Source organism: Prionailurus viverrinus, chromosome B3 (assembly GCF_022837055.1).
Source record: "Prionailurus viverrinus isolate Anna chromosome B3, UM_Priviv_1.0, whole genome shotgun sequence".
Taxonomy (NCBI): domain Eukaryota; kingdom Metazoa; phylum Chordata; class Mammalia; order Carnivora; family Felidae; genus Prionailurus; species Prionailurus viverrinus.
Window position 1 is genome coordinate 1,147,645 of NC_062566.1, and position 20,189 is coordinate 1,167,833.

General features: G+C 51.3%; 1 protein-coding gene across 3 annotated transcripts in view; it reads right to left on the reverse strand.

Annotated features, from left to right (window-relative positions):
- ZNF710 (zinc finger protein 710) overlaps positions 1-17,932 on the reverse strand; it is a 69,483-nt gene extending 51,551 nt beyond the window's left edge. The window contains exon 1 of one of the 3 annotated variants that reach the window (XM_047861443.1): positions 17,822-17,932. The gene's annotated coding sequence lies outside the window, so the exon portion shown is untranslated. Of the gene's footprint in view, positions 1-16,182; positions 16,290-17,569; positions 17,792-17,821 lie in introns of those variants that run through there. The other 2 variants (XM_047861442.1, XM_047861440.1) reach the window with 2 other exon arrangements.
- Between the last annotated feature and the right edge of the window lie 2,257 nt (positions 17,933-20,189).

The window sequence follows — 20,189 nt, forward strand, 5'->3', positions numbered from 1 at the left end:
ATGCTGTGTCTCTGGGTGGGGGCGGGGGGGCGCAGCCTGGGCCTCCAGGAGCCCCGGCGGCCTTCCTGCCAGGCCTGGGAAAGGAGGGCAGGCTGGGATCGGGCCTCGGATGGGACTGGAGGGTGGAGGGCGGCTGGGAGCCACAGCAGAGCAGGTGCAGGGAAAGAGTAGTGGTCAGGCTGCATGTGCCAGATCCAGGAGGTGGGCACCAGCCTGGGTGTCGCCAGCGGCGAAGAGGAAAGCTAAGAAGTCGGGAAGGTCCTCAGCGGCCACACCAACTAAAACTACCATAAAGAACATGCTGACACGGAGGAGGAAGAGAGCCGAAAAGGGGGAAGAGTGTGGAGCTGGAACAGGAAAGCCCGATTTAGCCTAAGCAAATGCTACTTCCTCAGTAATTCCATCAAACCTCCCTGCGGTGTCTCCCCCCCCACCCCCTTACACGGTGGAGGAGTCAGGCTGCCAGGGCTGAAGGTCTGGGCAGATGCACTCCCTCCGGGACAGACTCTGGGGCCTGGATAGGAAATCCCCCCCCCCCACCCGCAACCCCAAACCCCAACCCAGGTCAGGACGAGCAGCCTTGGTCTCTGGCGTTAGGGTAGGATGTTTGTTTTATGAGCATCCTCTTAGAAGAAAGGCTTCGAGAAATTTCCCCAAGAGACTCCGGAACCCTCAAAGCCAGCACTGTCCCGGGCATTCTAAGGATGGGCATCTTGGGGCTTCCCACCTGCCCAGATGCCTGCAGTCAGAGACTCTTAAGAAAGGCCTCAGCCCTCGAGGATGGGAGGGCCACTTACTCTTAACAAACAGGGGCTCAACATTTGGAAAGGGATGTCGGAAAAACACACAGCCAGGTTTTAAAAGAGAATGACTTAAGTCTTCACCCCAAAGGAGTAAAATCTGCATACGGTCTTTCTGGAGGGCAATTTTACCTTCTAAATCAAGAGCCTTTAGAATGGGTCCTCGGCCTAGGGATTCCCTTCTAGAAACAAGTCCCAAGGAATAATCAAGGCCGTGGGCAAAACTGCCCAAGGATGTTTGCTGCAGCGTTCCTTAGAAGAGAGAAAAAGGGGAGAGAATGTAAATGGAGGAGTCTGCTTATATGTATTATGGTCCGTCTGCTCAGAAGATAGCCCTTTAAAGTGAGCTGGAGGGGAGGGGCGCTCTGCAACGTATCCAAACGTGGAATCACTATATTGCATACCTGAAGCTAACACAACACCATATGTTAACTGTACCGGAACTGAAAATTAAAATAAAAAAATAATGTGACTTGAAGGAAGAGGTTTAACTCAATGAAAATTTTAATCACATATTGTTAAGGAAAAGCAAAAAATGGGAATGCCAGCTGGTGCAGCCACTCTGGAAAACAGTATGGAGGTTCCTCCAAAAACTACAAATGGAACGACCCTACGACCCAGCAATGGCACTACTAGGCGTTTATCCACGGGATGCAGGGACACACGCACCCCCCCATGTTTCTAGCAGCACTATCGACAATAGCCAAAGTACGGAAAGAGCCCAAATGTCCATCGAGGGACGAATGGCTAAAGAAGATGTGGTATATATATATACAATGGAGTATTAGTTGGCGATCAAAAAGAATGAAATCTTGCCATTGGCAACTACATGGACGGAACTGGAGGGAATAATGCTAAGTGAAATTAGTCAGAGAAAGACAAAAATCATATGACTTCACTCATATGAGGACTTTAAGGGACAAAACAGATGGACATAAGGGAGGAGAAACAAAAATAATATAAAAACAGGGAGGGGAACAAAACAGAAGAGACTCATAAATATGGAGAACAAACTGAGGGTTACTGGAGGGGGTGTGGGAGGAGGGATGGGCTAAATGGTTAAGGGGCACTGAGGAATCTACTCCTGAAATCATTGTTGCACTAGATGCTAACTGATTGGGATGTAAATTAAAAAAAAAAAAAAAAAGATGTATATGCTTTAATAATTAAAAAAAAAGAAAGAAATTGGCAGAGTGAATAAAGAAAACAGGACCCCCCCCCCAAAAAAAAGGGAAAGCAAAAAAAAAAAAAAAGGAAAGAAAGAAAAAAAGGCAACATGAAGGTACATACGGTATGATCTCATTTGAATTAAAAAATATATGCTGGAAGGGTATATAATATACTAAAATATTAATAATTATAGATGGTTTTTGCTCTCTCCTTTTTGCTTGTTTATATTTCCTAAATTTTCTGCAAAAAATCATAAATCTCTTTGTAACAAGAGACAAAAAATCAATAAAATCTATTTTCTTAAAAAAACAAAAGGAAGAGATCCAGGCGTCAAGAGACCTCTCATTCCTTGGACATTCAAACCCGGAGTGGAATTGAAAAAACAAACAAACAAATAATAATAAAAAAACCCCAAACCCTGAATGGAGACATCTTTTTTTTTTTTTAATTTTTTTTTTTTACAACGTTTATTCATTTTTGGGACAGAGAGAGACAGAGCATGAACGGGCGAGGGGCAGAGAGAGAGGGAGACACAGAATCGGAAACAGGCTCCAGGCTCCGAGCCATCAGCCCAGAGCCCGACGCGAGGCGAGGCTCGAACTCACGGACCGCGAGATCGTGACCTGGCCGAAGTCGGACGCCCAACCGACTGCGCCACCCAGGCGCCCCATGAATGGAGACATCTTAAAACCACCTAAGAATATTTTCAACAAGGGGTAGTTTCCAGTGAAGGGGAATGAAAATCTCCAGGAGGCCTGAATGAGTACAGGGAGGGTGTGAGTCATAAGCAAAGAGCCAACTCCCCCAGAATAGCCAGAAGTCCACTTTCCTGTCTAGCTCCTTCGAAAAACTGTCACCAGGGGAGGAAGAGGACAGCAAGCCGAGGGGCCAAGGTGCGAAAAGGCAAAACAAACGTTACTTTTGTCCTTCATGGAGGACAGGGCAGCGGCCATCTCTTGAGACAGTATATTCAAAAAGGAGAGAGAGAGAGAGAGAGAGAGAGAGGCCAGTTCCTGAGCCCAGATTTGTTAATCTACCTGGTGCTAGGGAATGAATTTTGACCACCCAGGTACAAAAGCTCTAAAACAGGGGTTTGGAAGACAAATTCTCACAAGCCTTTGTAACCAAAGCAAAAGAACTTGGCTGACGTTACATGGAAGTTTTTCTGGAGAATGAGCTAGAACACAGGCAGATAATGGACGGGATTGCTGGGGAGAGTCAGTAAGAGCACAGAGTGTACCATTTACAGAAGTTGGCCTTTGTCTAAAGAGAGATGACCTACAGCGCCAGGAAGGAAAAATTCCATGGGACACGCTTAATTATTCAAGAGTCAGGAAAATCCACGGAAGCATAATGGCAGACGTCTACGTTTCTCGAGTCCTCTTTATGATCGAAAGCTTTAAAGTCTACCTCCAATATCAAAATGTGTCCATTTGAGGCACGTTTAACCGGGCGCCTCCTATCTGTTCACGCGTTCAGCAAACAGCTGGGTGCGAACTTCACGTGGGGACAGCTCTGTGACGTTCAGGGCACTTCCACGTCCGCCAGCCAGACAAACAAAAACGGACAGGGTGGGTCATTAGGATGCATCCCTCGTAAAGACGCCAAGTAGCACAGTGACAGGGAGTTGGAAGGTCGGCTCAGACCCCGGGATCCCGAAGACTTCTTACCCCCACGAGCCCTGCTTCTTCCTTAAGAAATGACGACTCCAACTCCGCAAATAAATATGACACCACACCCCAGGACAGGTGGTGCTGGATGATTTTTGTATCTCTTAAAGACATCAAATTCTTCCCCCGGGGGAAGCCGTACCTATAAATTACAGCCTCGTATTATATACGGCCAACACCTTTAGCTTTGTTCTCCTACAGCATTTCTCCTTGACAAAAAGGAAGCAGTCAATACTCTACTTTGAAAACAGCAGAGGAGGTGTTTCTGTGAGACAAAAAAAAAAAAGAGAGAATAAAGCGAGCAAGCACTTTTCCTTCCCTTTAATTAAAGGGATGCCGTCCCATCGCACCTCTCGATAGAAAAGTTGAAACAGAAATTTTTTTTTCTTCCAGAATCTTCTAAGTACCCAGTGCCTTTAGCCCGAAAAACTTCTCTGCCATATAACAAAGCGAAGGCACCAGCTTAAGGCACCAGGAAGTGTTCCCTCGGCACCTGGCAGCAGCTGGTACCTACCTGAGGCCAGTCCACAGACAGTAATAAAAGCTCCCTTGAAATAATGTGAAGGTTCAGACACTCTGATAAAAGCTGGGAACTTCAAAGGTAGGACTGCAAAGCCCATCCCTAATCCTCCTCGTTGTGTCTGATGTGGCTGGCTGGGTTCTGGGCTGGCTCCACCACCTACTGCCTGAGCTTTGCCCCATAGGCATTTGTCAGCCAGCGAGCCAGCTGGGGGAGGTGGGACAGAAGTGCACATCCACTCCCTCGGGAGGGGTGGGCCTCAGGCCACAGTGTGCGGGTCACTGGGCTTTGACCAATGAGATGGCACCTCGAAGTAAAGGACGAAAACCAGAAAAAAAAAAACCCCAAACAAGAAGCTGATCTACAGACAGGAGCCCAACAGTTCTGGAGTGAGAACTGGATTCAAGGCCAGTTTCCAAGGCTCTGTCCATGAACTTGGGCAAGTCATTTCGGACTTCCAGCCTTCAGTTTCTTGGTCTATAAAAATGGTAACCTCACTGGGGGTTGCTGAGGGGAGTAATAACTAAAACAGCCTAAGTGAAAATGCAGAGCAAAGGTGAGATTCTTCTCCCCTCCCTTCTTTCTTTCCTCCCAAACTTCTTTTCTTTCCAAATACATTTTTTTAAGTTTGTTTTTGAGAGAGTGTGCGTGTGTGAGAGGGGAGGGGCAGAGAGAGAGAGAGGGAGACTGAGGATCCGAAGTAGGCTATGCGCCGACAGCAAAGAACTCGCAAACTAGGAGATCGTGACCTGAGCCGATGTCAGACACATAACCGACCGAGCCACCTGGGTGCACCCCATGCACTTTTGATTTTAATAAATATCGTCTCTATACAACAGAGACTTTTGAATAAAAATCCTCTCTGTATACTGTGTGCTCTATCAACAATTATCAGAATATCTCTTCCCAGTGTCACTTCTCCATAGTAGACTTCCATTTCTCTAATTAGTAGTGGGATGGTTAAGTGCCATTTGTATTTCCTTTTCTGTGAACTGCCCATGTTCTTAGCTTATTTAAAAAATTGAGTTGCGGGGCTCCTGGCTGGCTCACCTGGTGGAGCATGCAATGCTTGATCTTGGGGTCGTGATTTTGAGCCCGACATTGGGTGTAGAGCTACTTAAAAAAAAGATAGAAAATATAATAAATAAATAAGCAAAACATTAACAAATTGAGTTGATGGTCTTTTTCTTAATGATTTGTAGTTCTTGAGATATTAAGGAAACCAGTTCATGTCTACGACCTACGTTGCAAAAACGGTCCCCTAGTTTTGCGAACTAGCAGACTCTTTTGACTCCATTTATGATGATGTTAGCCACACAGAAATTTTTTCCTTGCATACAAGTATATTAATCTTTTCCTTTATGACTTCTGGGTTTTAAGTCACAGTTAGTATTTTCCTGAATTCATTTTTTATATTTACCATCTCTAAGCCATCTGAAATATACTGTGTTATAATGTGCTCGTTTTTTTAGAAGGCCATCTAGTTGTTGTCCCAAGTCACAAATTTTTAAATGCCATCTTTATGTCATATTAATTTACCTTTAATTGACCTCTAAGTCCCTTGTCTTTTTTCTCTTCCAAATCCTGCCCAATTGCCTCACATCATGCTCTTTCTCTCCATGGTCCTCACATGCCTTCGTTCCGTTTGTGAGCCAAGGGCTGGTCCACATTATCGTGACTGATAACCATACAAGCGGTGGTGAATTTCGGCATCTTAGAACAAGCAGAGACCTTAGAAGCATCCTTTCATTTCATAGGTATGGACGCTGAGATCCAAAAGGGTGAACTAGACTTGTCCAAGATTACAGGGTGGGTGAGCGCTTGGATTTTTTTTCTTTAATTACTACCCAAGAAGAGGAGAAGAATTGATTTTGCCGTAAATTCTGCTCAATCAATAGGGATCTACTAAGCCACTACCACGACCAACAGGGAACTAGGCATTGGGGCTCCAGAAATAAATAACAGCTCTGAGTTTTCAAGAGGGTCAGAGTCCAGCATGGGGACTAAACACACACACCTACAGACTAAGCGGTAAGGGAACAGTGGCCAATGGATGTGGAAGAACAGGTCAGTTTTGCAAGGGACGGCATGGGGAAGGCTCAGAAGATTCACCGTTTTTAACTGCGCCTGGCGTGACCAGGACTTGTCCAAATGTGAAGTGAAAGTATTTGGCAATAGGGGAACAATGAGACAAAGTGGGGGTGTCTGGTGGTATACAGTCAGGAGGGAAGTAATCAGGCTTAGCGTTAGCTGTGGGTGGACTTTCAAAAAAAGTTCCTCTGAGGATCTGTGGTCATTGGCAGGCCCTCAAAACTACACGCTAAGGATTATAAATAAATGGACCCATCTGGAGGGCCTTAAGGTGTCTGTTGTAGAAGGCAGCATATCCTCTGTGGAAGAATGCACTTTCATCCCATACCTTGAAGAATTCTCACAGATAGAATTCTAACAAACATAAACTTGCAATCAAAAATCACAAGACACATACAGAAGCAAGCCCTCAAGAGTGGGAACCAGCAGAAGCAGCACACAACAGAACTAACTATACCTGCAAACACTTCAGGTATTGGAATTACCGGATACAGAGTACAAAATAAGTATGTTTAATGTGATCAATAAAATGGAGAATTAAAAACACAACTAAGGAGTAAGAGATTATTTAAAAAACACAAATCACCAGGCATATTAGGAAAGGATAGAATAGAAACACAGCAATAAAAAAATATAATCATCCAGGTTAAAAACCCAAAGCCAAGGGGCACCTGGGTGGCTCAGTCGGTTATGCGTCTGACTTTGGCTCAGGCCATGGTCTCATGGTTCATGAGTCTGAGCCCCACGTCGGGCTCCATGCTGATGGTGCGGAGCCTGCTTGGGATTCTCTCTCTCTCCCTGTCCCTTCTACATGTGCGTTTGTTCTCTCTCTCTCAAAATAAAGAAATAAACTTAAAAAAAAAACAACTCAAATCATGAGCATCAAAAATAGTAACTGCAATGGAAACACATCAAATATATTACAATTTGTGAGTTAATACTGATACTAAAAATACCTCTGTGGGTGGACCAAACAGAAGATTAGAGATAACTAAAGAGAGAATTAAGAAGCTGGAAGACAAGTAAGACATTCCCCAGAAAACACTACCAAAAACCCAAAAGATTGCAAATGAAAAAGTTAAGAGACATAGAAATAAGATCAAAACACATCTAACTGGAGTTCCCAAAAGAGAGGCCAGAGAGAGATAATGATGGAGAGACAATATTCCAAGAGCTAATGGCTGAAAAGCCTCTAGCACTGATAAAAGTCACCAATCTTTGGTTTCAGAAAACCCAACGAATCCTTAGCCAAATAAAATCTAATCCACTCCTAAGTAAATAATATTGAACTGCAAAACATACAAATGAGCCCATACCCACACACATGTAAACCACCACCACCACCAACAACAACCAGGGAGAAGAGATTACCTACGAGGAACAATGATTGTGCCACCAACTTCTCAACATCAACAATGGCCAGAAGACAATGGAAAACTATCTTTAAACACTTAGGGAAGATAACTGGCAAGCTAATGTTTTATACCCACTAGAACAGTAACAGTAAGGATGACATAAAACGTTAGCCAAACAGGAAGGAGAAGTTTACGATGAGAAGATCTTCACCATATGTTGTGATATCAGAAAGTAGGTCTGAGATGCAAGGAGAAACGTTAAGTAAGCAAAATGGAAAATATGCGGAAAATGAAAGCATAGGCTAACTGTATAGAACATTCAAAATAAATGCCCGGTTTGTGGAACTGAAGAGAGAAACACGATGCAGCTAAACCACTGGGTGACGACTGCATGTGTCCCAACAGTGACTTTACAGAAAGCATTCCCAAGGTCCTTGCATTATTTGAGAAGAGATAGACACCAACTAACTTTAAATCTTCTGCAGTCTGCAAGCATCAAAAGAATAGAAACAGAGTGTGTAAGCTGCAAAGCAGTAAAGAAAAAAAAAAAACAGTGAAGGAAAGAAAGGGAAAAAAAAAATCTTTTAATCAACTTAAAAGAATGAACAGCCCGGCTGGCTGAGTCAGCCGGTGGAACGTGCGACTCTTGATCCTGGGGCTGCGGGTTCGAGCCCCCTGTTGGGTGTAGAGATTGCTTAAAAATAAAATCTTTTTTTTTTTTTTTAAATTAAAGAATGAACAAAGAATCCGAAAAAGAAGAAACAGAAAACACAAAATACGATGGTACAAAGAAATCCACATGTACCCAAAACTATAACCAATGTAAATCCAGCTCTGAACTGTGTATAGGAGACATGAAGACAGAGATAGATACAGGACGAGAGTCCTGGCCTTGCAGACTGAAACCATAAGCACAGAAGGGGAAAAAGTAGCAGAGAACCATGGCCGAGGCACCAAAGTGTTGGCAGGAGAGGAGGGAATGGCAGAAAACAGTAAGTCGTAAGAGGAGGGCCCAGAGCGACGAGCCAATATTTGCCATGGAGAAGTCAAGTAAGCAGAGGCCACAAAAGGGACTGCCAGGCATGCTCAGGGGGTGGGTCAGGGGCCTCTGCAAGAGCAGGATGGAGTGGGGGTTGAACTACTCTGCTGTTTTGGAGCTGGAGAGGAGAGAGGGAGAGGAAGCAGGGACAGAAAGGGTGAACTCTTCCCTGTGAAGTTTTGGGTGCAGTGACACGGGAAGTGGGTTGGGGAGAAGCAGCGCCAAAGGGGAGGGAGACAGGTGTGTCTGTATCTGTAGGCAGGGAATTAGGGCACAGGAGGATGTGGGGTGCTCAGGCCTACGGGGGCAGCCAGGGCAGGACACAGGGGATCTAGGGATGGGGTTGATGGTAGACATGTTGCCCCGGTGGGTAGGCATAGGTTTCCCAGCTTGGCGCAGGGGTGTTCAAGGAGGGAAGTGCAGTGGGGAGATGGGAAGAGTTCAGAATTTCAGAGGTGACCTGCTTCCCGGTAATAGCAAGTCCACAGCGCACTTGTGGTCTGTGGCTAGTGAACGGAGCCCTGATGGGAGAGGAGGCATGTAAACTCGGGGGCCCCACGATCAAACATCGCAGGGTGGGGCTGACCTACCAGCACCACCAGCTTCCAAAGGGAACCTGATGCTTTTCAAGAGGCCGGCTTGGATGTGGTCCTTTTGAGGACATTCTGATGTGGTGCATAAAACCACCACTGAAGTTCGGCTATTGTTTCTTACCGAACACCTGCAGGATAGCCTCCCCATCTGGAACCCCGTTCTTCCACGGCTGCCCCACTGGGGATGGGAGGGGGTCATAGATGGCATTCGGGCATGACCAGAAGACAAACCACACTGAACCAAGAGTCATTACAGAAGCGATAGTTTCCCCTGTCAATCTGGAGGGTGGACATTCCCGCTTTCTGTGGCGATCCTTCCTACCTGACCTTGATTCCCTATTTATTACACACTGAGGGTATGGAACGAAGAAAGGGAAGGTGGTCGGGCTACATTGGGATTCCCTGGTCTCAGCTTCTGACTTCACTGAAAATCCTCCCGCTTCCAACACCTCTCTCAGTATTCCCAAAATATACACACAATAGAGCATATATATTTAATATCACAGACGCCTTTAGGATGACGGTTATAGAAGACAGAATTAAAACCCCCCTAGAGGCCAACCCACTTCTAACAGTCCTTCCCTCCATTTATAAGTATATAAATTATAAAGATCATACACACTGATAAAAATTCAAATAGCACAGAAATGAATTAAAGAGAAAACACAAGGCCTCTGTACTTGGGGGTAAGGCATTAGGGATGGGGGAAGGGTCAGGTCTGTGAGCTACACGCATTCATTAGTAAGTAATGAGAACCAGTCCATTTTACCTTTGGAAGCTGCCGATTCGACATACATTTTTGGCCCTGCTTTGGCTTCTAATATCCTTTAATCCCCCTTTCAAAATCTGTCCCAATCTCCTGCTACCACCCCACCCCTTATTCGACAGTGCACTTCTTCAAGCATCTTCTGGCCGAATCTAGAATCTGTCATTTAGCTTGCAGTGCTGCGGCTGTCTTGTTTCCTAATTCTTTTTTCTAAGCAAACAAAATGACTTAGGCCCAAGAGTGACACAGACTCTCGTGGGCTAGCCTGGCAACCTGGGGAAAAACCTTTCTGTCTTATGCACGCGCAGTTGGGAGACACCTGGTTTTTTGTTTTTAATTTATTTTGAGGGAGACAGAGAGAAAGTGGGGGAGGGGCAGAGAGCGAGGGAGAGAGGGAGAATCCCAAGCGGGCTCCACGCTGTCAGCGCAGAGCCCGACGCAGGGCTTGAACTCACGAACTGCGAGATCATGACCTGAGTTGAAACCAAGAGTCACGGGCGCTCCACTGACTGAGCCACCCCGGCGCCCCTGGGAGACACTTGCTTGTAACCTAGGGACCTTTGTCATCTCAATTTCCATTCTCCTAAAAGTGCTCTCCCCTAGTCCCACCTGCCCTGCTAGGAAGTTAGGCTTTGTGAGCCGGGACTCTGGGGCCCAACCGTCCAGTGCCGGGCCTGGTTCTGACACGTGACCTCCAGAAAGCTATTCATCCTAAATGAGCGGATATATGGAAAGTGTTTAGGATGGTGCCTGGTCCACAGTAAGTGCTGTGTAGGAAGAGAGTTGGGTGCAATGAGCTAAGAAAGGCATTTGCCCCTAGTTCGGGCGAGTCGCAGGTCCCTCTGAGGCCGGCAAAAGCTCTGGATGTTCTCCCCAGCAAAGCACGCACACGTCCACACAACACTCTGCACGGCTGCACGTGCACAGGGGAAGCCCTCCCTCCCCCAACCCTCCCCAGACTGCAAGGCTCAAGCACCACGGGCCTTGGCCCTCTGGTCCTCTCCACACTGATGTGAGGATCTCAGGCACAACACTCCGTGGCCATTCTTAAAGTATTATGTTCACAGGCAAGGAACTGTTGAGCAACTCCCTCGTTTTAGGTTCCGCTTTTGGCAGAAATGGTGTACCTTTCTTCCCCAAAGCCCTTCTGACCCTTGAACAGTTTTTCTCTCGATTCAGGGCAAATCCTCCCTGGGTCACCTTAAGACAATCTCTCTGCGTGCAACAAAGCCCCACACGCTCTTTGCGAATTATTCTGATCCTTCCCCAAAGCTCTGCCGGTCTGGCCGCTCTGCAGCATTTATGGGAAGTCAGACCACCACACGGACTAGCGCCTGCTGGGGGGGGGGTGGGGGGGTGGGCCCACCAGAGGTACCGCAGAGGTGGATGCTGTGGACGCCCAGGCCCTCACTCTTAATAAGCTTGGAAACAGCACACACCAGCAAAAGCCAGAGATGACAGAAGCCAGAAGGAACTTTGCGAGATGATCTAATTCCCTCATTAACCGGAGAAGTGACTCTCCCGTGGTCATCCAACTCATTCACAGCCAAGCCGAGAATCCCCCCGCCCCCCCACCCCGTTCAGAACTTTGATTCCTTTGGCATTTCTCAGACTTTACCACGCAGGTGAGTCGTGTTAGAATGCAGATTCAGCAGGTCTGCTGAGGGCTGGAGATTATGTATTGCTAACAAGCTCCTGGGCGGGCCGGGCAGACGATGCTGGTGCTGTGGGTGCAGGGCCCGGGGTTTACATCAAGGTTAACGGACGATCTCACCCTGGCTAAGGCCTCTTCACCCACCTTTTTCCTGTGGCTGTTTAAATGCCCTTTCTTCGGGAAAGCCTCCCTTCCCTCATCCTCCCTGATTATCAGCTCCCATGGCCTCTGTACTTTTCCCTTTGAAGCGTTTATAACAACTGTAATTAAAGAGTATTTGCGTAATTATTAGTTCAGTGTCTGTCTCCCAGGGAGACTACAAGCTCCATGAGGTCGGGCCCAGCACAGAGGCTGGTAAATCACACCGTCAATGAAAGGGTAGCTGTTGTGGTCTGGAAGAGCCTGGACCAGCATCCTGGATCAGGAAGGGAGGGTTTACACGTGTGGGAAACACTTTCTGGAGCCCTCAAGGCCAACAGCGACACTTCTAGCTTTAAAATCCCCGCCGGTTTCAAATACATGCCAGCCAATATGGAAGTCGAAAAGCATGCTTAAGAAAAGAAAAAGTCTCCTAAATCTTTATCAAGTGCAAAATAGTCCCGACCTGGTGCTAGCCACTCTGCTCGGGGGACAGGGAGGCCTCCCAAAGAAGCATCCCTTCGAGTCTGCGTTGGGTGAATGGTCTTCGAGCGCGGTGCGGGTCCCGGCAAAGGGAAGCAGAGGGCAGGCTCCCTGACCAGCCTCGCTCCACTGCAGACCAACAATTTCTTTTTCAGTGTTTCTCTGCCATCCTTTCGAGGAACCCCAAAGCTCTGAATGCTCAGCTCCTTGGTGTGGGCAGGGATCCCTGACCTCAATTGTCACTGTAGGGAGGCAAAATCTGAAGTCAGTCAGCCTGGGTTCAGGTATCAGCTCTGTGCCCCTGGGCAAGTTATTCAACTCCTCTAGGCTCTAGTTTCCCCATCTGCCAAACGGGAATAACGATTCAGTACCAGCACCTGCAAGGACTAAGTAAGGGACACGATATACACAAAGCACGTAGACAAGCCCGGCCCAAGATACCCTGATTATTATTATTCTCCCGCGATCCAGTCCAGTTCAAGATGTCTCTATTGTTCTGCACAATCTCCACCCAGTGGCTCCACCCATGCAGGATCGACTCTTCCCAGCTGCTCCTGCCTTACCTGTCTGGAGCTTGTTTGAAGCCATGACTCACTGCAAAACTCTGCAGGTCCCATCAATCACCTCCCTGTCCCCACCTCTGTGTGTCACTCGTGGGTTCCTACTGGGAGGGAGGTCTTTTTCCTAATGCCCCGTCCACTTATTCACCAAGGATTATCGAGGGCCCACCATGTGCCAGGCCCTGTTCTGAGCACAGGGGCTTAGCCACGAACACAGACCTCCTACCCTCACGAGCTGACATTCCAGTAGGAGAGCTAACCCACGAAGAGACATCGGTTCAGGTCTCTGGCTCTTCCTTACACCCCCGTTCTTCGCCGCAGACCAATCCTAAATAAATCACACACAGGAACAGGGCACGAAGGAAGCACTCCGGATCAAAAAGTGCCGAGTGTGACTTGGGAACATCCCGAGAACTAAACCGCTTGCCTCACTGAACTGGCAGACTTTGTTCCTGGTGTCCCCTAGTAGTCACCCTGGCCCGTCAAAGCCTCTGGAATAGTATGTGTGTAACAGAGCTGGACAATAAAGTGCCCTGTTTACCCGTCTCATGCAGGGAGCATACGCCCACGGTTTCATGGTCTCGGAGCCACACTCTCTGGACAGAGCCTGATTCGGGATCCCCAGCGAGAACAGAGGCCAAGGCCCTGTGTTTAAAAGCACCGGAAATGGACTCTGAAAGTTCTGGTTCAGGTACTGGCATTGCCACTTAGAGCACAGCCCCAGGCATGGAGCTTTTCTCATGCCTCAGTTTCTTTTAGGCCATCTCTACAGTGTCTTCCGGCTTTGAAGTCTCAGGGTTGAGACCAACCATCATTAACACGAGACTCAGCAGATGCAGAGATTCCTTCGGTCAGCAACATGAGCCCCTGCCCTGGGACCTGGTGGGGGAGCAAGCCCAGTGAGGAGCCTGTGGGGAGCATCCTCCGGGATACACTTGACTCCTCCTTTGTTTACTTCCTCCCTTCTACCTTCGAACTTGAGCAAACTCAGATGGAAATATCTCCGGGCCGCAAGGCAAACCTAAAATAGAAGTCGTGCAAAACCTCTGGTGGTCCCATTAGTCTCCCTTCTGTCCACTCGGAAACCATCCCAGACCTTGTCTGTCTCCTGGTCTCTAGACAGCGAGCCTAAAAGAAGTCTCCCCGGTAGGAAATGCCTGGTCGGGATGGAGGTGACCAAATACAGAACAAACGGCCTGCTGGCCGCACACCACAGGACAAGGACTCACCTAGGAATCTGCCCAGAGAAGAGTGAGCATCTGTTCTCACTTCAACTCACTGCGTCTCCCTCCAGGCGAGCCTGGAGGAAAGAAAATGTGACCCAAATGTCCAACACCCCCCAACTCAAAAGAGAGCTGCTCTCTCCCACTGCCCTCATGTGAGGAAGCCAGGTCCTGCAGGTTTCTGGAGCACTAATGCAGCTGGAACTATAGGTGACCAGCTAGGGCTCAAACAGGTGCTTGGCACAGGGTGACATGTGGCCCATGGGCCGGTTGACAAAATCACCAAGAAAGCTCTAGAAAACAATATTCACTTAAAACAAACAAGAAACATACCGTTATGCTAGGTCTCAAAAATCAAAACCAGACAGGCCCATGGCTTGATCGCAAACACTAAAAATACATGTTCTGATGTCTAATGGCAATTAGGGGTGGTTTTCTTCCCTTCTCCCACAAGACCCGGCAGGTCTTTTAAAGGCCCCTGATAAGAGCACAACAGGGATGCAGGCCCAGGGGCCCTCTACTTGGCAGAAATGAACTTTGACTGGTTTTGCTTACACGTGTACAAAGGCAGGACTCAAAGAGTAGCTTCAAAGTTGGCTGGGTGACCCCCCAACGGTGCAAAGTCCTGCTTTGCACACCTGTAGGGGAATTTTTGTGACTCCCCAGGCACCCACGGGACCCGGCTACCGTCCCCTCCAGGTCGACACCGGCTAGGAGTTTCCATTTTGCCCAGAAATAAAGGCGTTCAGAGTGCCCTTAGCAGTTAGGCGCTCCGCCCGGCAGCCCGAAGGTGGGCCACCAGGATGGCCATTCACTGGACCGCTCCGACGGGGAAGGACGGGCACCTCGCAGTGTCCCAGTGAAAACGCACCCAGGCTACGGCTCTGCCTTCGCCCCAATCAACGCAGAGCTGAGAGACAGATACATTAAGGACCGTTTCGGGTTAGTTAAAACCCACGCAAGCACCGCCCTGGCCTCTTAAATCTTCCCAAAGTACAGCTCAGACTGGAGGGAAGCAGTTGCTGCGACCATAAAAGTCATCTTAAAAGGCAAGTTGGAAAAAAAACCCCGATACGCACTAGTTAGCAAGTCCGCAGTTAGGGGGGCGGTGGCACTAGGGCCGGGTCTGTGGGATCTGCGCGCCTGCAGGGGCTGCCCCGTCGGTACCCGGGTCCCCGCGCCCACCCGGCAGCCTCGGGCCCCCCCCCCCACCCCGTCTGACGCCGGCGATCACACCCCACAGCTCCGTCCAATTAGGAAAATGACCGCGAGGAGACGGCGAGTGGGCAACGAGGAAGGGGAACTGAGACTAGGGAGGCTAGGGACAGGCCGTGGGGACCCCGCCAGCCGGCGAGCACCTTCAACAGGTCCCCGGCCCGGGGCGCCCCGACGCCGGCCAGGCGGGGGTCCTGCAACGCACGACGTGCGGCCGCCGGCTGCCCTCGGGGGGCACCCCCAGCCCCCCCCCCTCAGTCCGCTCGGCCCTCCCCCGCCACCACCACCCCCCCTCCCGGGACGGCGGGGACGCGCCGTAACCGTCCCCCCCCCCCCCCCCGCACCGGAGAATAAAGTTTGTGGGCAGCCGCAGGGGCGGGGCGGCGCGGAGAGGGGGTGAAACTTTGAGTCCCGGGCCGGGTGCGGGGGGAGCGCGCGGGGCGCCGGGACACCCACGTGCGGGCCCGGGAGCCGCCGCCGCCGCCTCCCCGGCCTCCCGCTCCGCCGCCGCCGCCGCCGCCACCGCGGCGCTTTCCTTTCATTTCTGCTTCTCTCTCTCCCTCTCTCTCTCTCTCTCTCATTCGCGCGCTCTCCTCGCTCTCGCCCTCTTTCGCTCGCTCCCTCCCTCCCTTCCCCCTCCCCCCCCCCCCCAGACGCCATCTCTCCCTCTTTCCCCGGCTCTCCCTCTCTCCCTCCAGCTCCCCGGCATGAGGGAATGTGGAAGTGAAAGGAAAAGACGACATGTTTGCAGCGCGGCGCGGGCCTGCGCGCGGCCGTCCCCGGGGAGAGGCGGGGGGCGGGTCGGCCGCCGCCGCCTCGACCCACCCCCGCGCCCCCCGCGCCCCCGCCGGCGCGCCGCCCGGGGCTGCGGGGCCGGGGGCCGGGGGGCCGCGCGGGACACTCACCCTGGTCCGGGCGCGGCTCCTGCGCTGGGGGCCCTCGGCGGGCCGGGGCCGGGGCCGGGGCCGGGCCGGGGGCTCCTGGCTGCCCACCGCCCGGGCTGCTGCTGCGCGCCCGCCGCCCGCCTCCACGCGCGCCCGCCGCCTGCTCCTGCCGCCCTCCCTCCGGCTCCTCTCTTTCTCTCCCTCTCTCTCTCTCTCTCTCTCTCCCTCTCTCTCCCCCCCTCCTCTCTCGCTCTCTCTCCCTCCTGCTTGCTCGCTCGCTCGCTCTCCCTCCCTGGAAGAAGGGAATGAGGCAGGGCTGACGTGAAGGGATGCAAAACAGCTCCTCCTAACCCAGCTCGCAGAGGAAGAGAGACAGAAAAGCAGCCCTTTTATCTCTCTTTTGTTTTCTCACTTCCTTCCACCCCCCCCTCCAGCACCCCCCTCCTGTCAGCCCAAGTTTTCTTTTCTCTTTCTACCGCAGAGAGGATTTTTCTTCCTTTCTTTCTCTTTCTTTCGGTTCAACTCTCCCACTCAAATTGAAAGCCCTGGAGGGTTTTCTTTCTCCTTTTTTTTTCTTCCCTCTTTTCTTCCTTCTTCCTCCTTTCTTATTTCTCTAAAAGGGTTTTGTTTGCTGTGGGAGTTTCGTTTGAAAATCAAGTCACGCCTTTTTTCCTCCTTTTCTCTCTCTCTCTTTTTTTTTTCTCCTCTCAGCAGAAAAGGGGAACAAAGATTAACTGAAGCGGGGGAGAGGGGGAGCGTCTGAACCTCGCATGGAAATGGGGGGCCCGGCCCTGCCCCGCACAAAGGGGGCCCGGGGGCTGCGCGCCCCCTCCCCCCTGGGAAGCCCGGGGCGTCCTCCCGAGAGGAGGGTCGGCGGGGGCGGGGGCCGCGGCGGCGGCGGCGGCTGGGTGCCGGCTCCTTCCGAAGTGCGGGCGGGGGCCGCCGAGTCCGCCCCTCCCCAGCCAGGGGTGGAAGGCTGGGTGTGTTCTTTACTTATATATTTTTAAAGTAGGCAGATGGGCTTGGAACAAACATCCCCGCAGAGCACTGAACTGTAAAAGAGCCTTTAAACAGCTGTTTGCAGAGCCCTGGACGGCCAGACTCGAGGGAGCGGCGCGGGCTGCGAGCGCCGGGGCCGGGGTGGGAAGGGGCTCGGAGGAGGCGCTGGGATCGCCCCCCCCACCCCCGCCGCGCCTCCGCCCCCGAGGGCTCTCCGATCCCGGGGCCTGGGCCGCGCCCCCCACCCCCACCCCGGGAGCGAGGCTGGGGGGCGCCGAGGCGTGGCCGTTCGCGGCGCGGGGGGTCGGGCCCCAGGCGCCTCCCCGCGGGGCCGCGGGCTTTGCCACCGCCTGGCCTCCCCCCGTCCCCCCCCCTCCCCCAGACCCCGCTCCCCGGGCAGGGGCCGGACCTTCGGCTTCCAACCTCCCGAACGCCCGCCACTCGGAGCCGCTTCTCGACTCCGACGCTGGGCCGGTCTGGAGTCCTCGGACTGAGCCGGGCAGAGCCGCCCGGAAGGGTCAATTATTCATGGGGCGCCTGGGCGTGCTCCCAAGACCTGCTCTGCCCTCAGCTTCTCCGGAGAAGTGGGGAGAAGGCAAGGGAAAAGTTCCCTGAGCAAAGTTGGCCACATTTCTCATTTTCCCAAGTAAGCGTTGAGCACCTGCTGGATGCCTGACCCACGGACGGGGGCTGCCGCCAAGGGGCTGGGGAGAAACGTGAGGTCTCCGTGGGCCCCCAGGGTTTCCGCAGGAAACAATGCCGGAGCGGGCTGCAGCCCGGGACCGGGTCATCGAGAGGAAGGAAAGCCTGAATCCTCACCCCTCCCTCTTCTCTTCCTTCCCCTTCTCTTCCTTCCTCCCGGCTGCTTCTCCTTGGCTCCACCCCTTCTCCTCATCAATTCCTCCCACACTTCCCTGCTCTCCCTGGCTTTTCACTGGAGGGTCCCTTCTCCCAGCGGGGAGCAGATGCTGAGCCCCATTGTCTCTCCCCCAGTGACTGCAGCCTCCCGGGGACGGGACCTGCCACTCTTCACCCCTCCCCCCCAGCCCAGAGGCCCGGGCCTTTAGAGACTTGGAGCCCCAAGGCCACTGCCCCTCGCCCCACCCTAAACCGGCTCCCGGTGTTGTGAGCAATGACTCCAGTCGCTCAGAACGTGGTTTGTTTCTGACTGGGAGTGAGAAGACAGTAGCCGGAGACTGCTTCAGCCAGGGGGACACCATGGTTTTCACATCAGGGCACTGAGCCCGGGATGACCCCAGCGCACTGGCCCACTAAGCCCTCTAAATAGGATAGAAGGGAAGCCACATTGCTGTCATTATTTATATACTCCCCCCTCAGCGCACCTCAGCTGTGTCCTCCAAACAAAGCAAAACGCAGCTCCGATAATCAAACATTCATTTAACAAATGCTTACCGAGTCCCTACTCTGTGCCCGCTCCTGTGCTGGATGCTGAGGACCTGGCCGCCAGCACACGTGGCCCTCGCTTAGGCTTTGTAGACCCGCAGGGGAGGGGAAGAAGCCAGGAGGCCGGCAACCGCAATGCCATGAATGAACCAAGGAGGCACCACAGAGCGTTCTTGGAACCGGGGTGATCAGGGATGGCTTCCTGCGGGAGGTGACATCTAAAAGTAGGCCTGTGCCAGGCAAACGCATGGGAAGGTACAGCCTGTCCAAAGGCCCCAGGGCAAGAGAGCACATTCTCACAGATTCTTGGAAATAGCCACAAGTATTTGCTGCAGTGGGGGAGTGGGGAGTGAGGAAGGTCAGGGCACACAAGTCAGGGAGGGGCGAGTGGGGACTGTGTCAGGGCACAATCAGCGAGATGGGCCCTATCAGCGAGATGTTCAAATTTTAGCTTCTCCCACTTGCTAACTTCAAGAACTTGGGTGAACAACAGTCTCAGTGAATAACTTAGACTCGGTTTCCTCACTTATACAATGGGGTCAAGAAGTCTTGCGCGGTGCAGAGAAGGGGTCTTGTGTCTTAAGGGTGGGGGGCTCACTGGCTGCATATCCTGGGCAAGTTGACGTAAGTTTCCCATCTGTAACATGGGGATGAAAACACCTGACCCCCAGGGTTGTTGTGAGGCTTAACTGAGCCCATGCCTAGCGTGTGGTGCATAAGTGCCAATACCTGGTGACTTTTATTCATTATTATTATAAATCGGGGAGTGACTGCCAGGGAGGTGCCCTTACAACCTGGGAATGACTTTACGTTCTGGGCCGAAACCAAAATGACTCACCGTGTCAGAAACGCGATGGGCTCTCTGTGGAGGAAGCATTCCTTCAAAGATGCCCTGTGTCCCAGTGGGTTCACTGGGACTGGGGAACGCCTAAAGCCTGCTCAGGACGGCCAGGACATCCTGGATGTCTCGGAAATTTCACATCCTGGAAATGGGAAGACTGCGGTTGCAGAGGCCTGGCCTGCTCCGTGAAGTTGTGGCCTGCCTGAAGAACAAACAAGAATTAGAAGAGGGAGGCCTCATAAAATCCAGGAGGGCCCCTCTGAGCAGACACCTGGCTGTGTTTGCTCAGCGAAGAGAAGTAGACACAGAAGTTCACACTGAGGGGGGGAGAGGGAGAGAAAGAGATTATCGACTCCTCCAGAGCCCGAATTAAATCTCTTAAAACCTCTCAGGCCTTTGCTTGGGTTCCTCATTCCCCCAGCAACCTGCAGATGAACTTGGCACCAGGAAAACGCCCCCCGGTTGGAGGCAGACACCGACGTTCCAGTTCCTGCATTGTAAACATTTTATACTTCTATTATTTCTCTGTGACACAAGTTCATTGTGAAAGAATTTGAAAATCAGCTAAGCCAAACTGAGAAAGAACCCCCTGTAGAGACATTATATTTTGGTGTATATTCTTGGGTGTTTTATACCCACATATCCACATGTAAATGCACATCATAATAAAACTCCAAAGTCAATCTTGTTAAACAGATGAATGATTACACATGTAAATATGTTATTTTTACAAAATTAACAAAAATGGCATAACCCTATTCCAACTGAATCACAACCACTTTTT